We start from the raw sequence: 3,026 nt of genomic DNA, 5'->3' as shown, positions 1-3,026 counted from the left end.
GTAAGAATCATTGCTTAGAGGTCTGATTAAATACAGATGGCTGGGCCCCATCCTTAGAACCTCTGGTTCTGTAGATGTATGATAAAACTTAACTGCTTTTTTGTTTCTGTGAGACAGGGTCTCATGTAGTCTAGGGTGGCCTTGAACTTGTCATGAAGTTGAAGATGGATGGTGCTGTCTCCACCTTTAAGTACTGGGATCATGGTATACCACCACTATACTGCTGAATTTCTCTCTCTCTCTCTCTCTCTCTCTCTCTCTCTCTCTCTCTCCATGTGGAGGCCAGAGGTCAACTTAGGTTTTCTTTCCTTGAGCACTCTCCAACTTTATATTTTTTCAAGTTTCAAAATAACTATAATTTTTGTTCCACTATTTTAATATAACAAGTAAAATCAGTTAACCAAAAACATCTTTATTTTTTTAGTGTTAAAGAAACTAAACTCTTCTCTTTTTCAAGAAAGCATGATTAGCTAGGAAAATGGGTGTACATCTTCATAGTGTTTCCGTTTAATGGGAACCTTAGCTTTACTTAATCTAAACATTAAAGGTAAAAGAAATAGAGTCCAAGAAATCTGTACATTTCAAACCCTTTTCCTCCAGGAACCAGCGTCGTTATATTATTTCTGTTTAGCAAAATTGAATCTAGTTTAGTGATCATTCTTCTTTCTGGTATAATTCCAAACTCTGTGAGATCTTCTTGCATCATATTGACCAAGCCATCAAATCCTCAAAGTGTACCAACAATTTATCATTTTTCATCACAATGTGAATTACTGATCCAATGTGAATTACGCTTGTCCACTAGCTGTAGATGCAGGAGCTTCGATGAGTTGGTGGTAGTGTTAGTCACTATGGCCAGGATCACCTTTATCTCTCCCTGAATCTGAAGCTCATCATCTTCATTAGGGTGGCTGGCCAATAAGCCTCATGGATCCACCTATTCTGCCTCTCCACAAAACTGGGGTTACAGAGATACCACCACTCCTGGAGTTTTGTGAGTTCTGGGGACCCAAACTCAGATTTTCCTGCCTGTGCAGCTGGCACTTTACCAACTATGTCATTTCCTTAGCTCAAGAATTTAAATTTTTGATAAGATCCCATGAGGTATTGATACAGGTGGCTTCAGGCCACAATTTGAGAACCAGCACTTTACACCATATTAGAAGATTTCTAAACCCATTTCAATCATGGGCTGTGTATTTAGCTGTGAGTAAAATTGAAAAATTGTCCAGCTGTGTTGTGTGCTCCTCATGAGGACACAGGAACCCATGGGGACAAGGGAGTTGGTTTTCTGGGGGCTCTCAAAACTCTAGGGTAAACCTGATACTTCTTCAAGGAATACCAGCTTCCCTTTGTCAGTAAATATTTTAGCATGCTGTTTTTATATGTAAAGAAACACCCAGCTGTGTTATGGAGTAGAATATAAATTCACATGGATTTGTACAATAAAGCTCTTGGTTTCAAAGATGTGATGCCCTGTGGTAGACTGCTCCAGGCGAGGCCTCTAGTCTGAGGTCATGGGTGTACTGTCTTCTTGCAATAAGCTGAGTTAGGTGAGAAAAAAATTAAAAAGCTATTGTATATTGACATTAAACACTCCCTCTAGCTAAGCTTTTCTCTAGATTCAGATTCTGGTCCCCTTGAATTTGCATTTTGCATTGCTCAAGGTGAGCCTTCATGACCGAGTCTATTGACCTTTTTTTCAAGACATGCAGGGACTCCAGTGTCAGAGATGACATCTCCATTTAATACCAGGCTACAAACCTACAATTTTTCAAAAACTTTGTGTACATTTGTTAAATACATTTTTAGCCTCTTGTCTTCATGGAGCAAAAGAATCAGATGTCAGTTTGTTTAAGGAGATTTATTCTCTCACTCAAATCAGTATTTGATATTGATTGTATGAATATTTACATGCATAAACATACACATACAAAAATACATATGCACAGACATATCCATACACATATATAAACATACGCATTCACTTACAATTATACATATGCACAGACACACTCATACACGTATATAGACACACACAGAGACATATAGATACATGCATATAAACACATGCATACATATATGTATATGCACAAATACACATGCATATGTGCATAGGCATTTATAGACACCTATATAAATATGCACATGTATACATGTATACACACCATACACACATACATACTCACATGATACATATTCAAACACATGCACACATGCACATCATACACATGTGTGCACATGTATACATATATAAACACATAAATACATATACAGCCATATACATACATGAACATATGCGTACATATACATAAGTCCACCATACACACACACACAGAAAATACAGTCCAAGTTTTTGGTACACACCAGTTTCTAAATTTGGATCAGTCAGGCTGTATTGCTCATTTGTACCCTGTGGTCCTATTTTTTATGCAATACATGAGCTCAGGGCCCTTTCTTCACATTTCCAGTCCATGGTCCTCAATCATCTGCTCCTCTAGGTTATCTGTTTCCTACAGAGGGGATGGCAGAGTTATCTGCCAAAGTTGCAGGAAAAGGAAATATCTATATACCTGCTGGTGCCCATCCCCTACATTTCCATGGTTTTATAATAAAAACTTACCTCTGCATGTTTAGGATCTGTACACGAAATGCCATGTGAGTTCTTATGCACCCAGGATCATTGATGTGGTTGTATGCTGGTGAGATACTATGATGTACAGCTACATGAAGCTTATTAGTGTGCTAGTAGCTGGAATTAATGGTTGAAGCAATGTTATGAGTTAGAGTCTTGGAGCAATTCCATTGCCTGTGTTCCTTGAAGTGCTTCTGTCTCATTCCTTCTATTATGTTTAATCATTGCAGAGAGTTTCATGTTGTACTTACTCTCCAAACTACCACAGACTTAAACCAGAGAGGTAGTGACTGATATTCAGTTACTACTTCTGTAAGCTGATCTGAGTCCATAGTGAATACTCATTTCCTTTCTCAATCTCCAGTTTTAGATCCTTCTTATTTCTATGCAA

At 37.9% G+C, this 3,026-nt stretch overlaps 1 pseudogene; it reads right to left on the bottom strand.

The window, feature by feature from the left end:
• Positions 1–541: 541 nt before the first annotated feature.
• On the bottom strand, positions 542–2,631 carry LOC103744642 (annotated as a pseudogene).
• Positions 2,632–3,026: the final 395 nt, after the last annotated feature.

Source organism: Nannospalax galili, unplaced genomic scaffold (genome assembly GCF_000622305.1).
Source record: "Nannospalax galili isolate Female #2095 unplaced genomic scaffold, S.galili_v1.0 scaffold542, whole genome shotgun sequence".
Lineage (NCBI taxonomy): Eukaryota > Metazoa > Chordata > Mammalia > Rodentia > Spalacidae > Nannospalax > Nannospalax galili.
The sequence above is the reverse complement of the archived record's forward strand: the minus strand, read 5'-3'. Positions and strand labels throughout refer to the sequence as shown.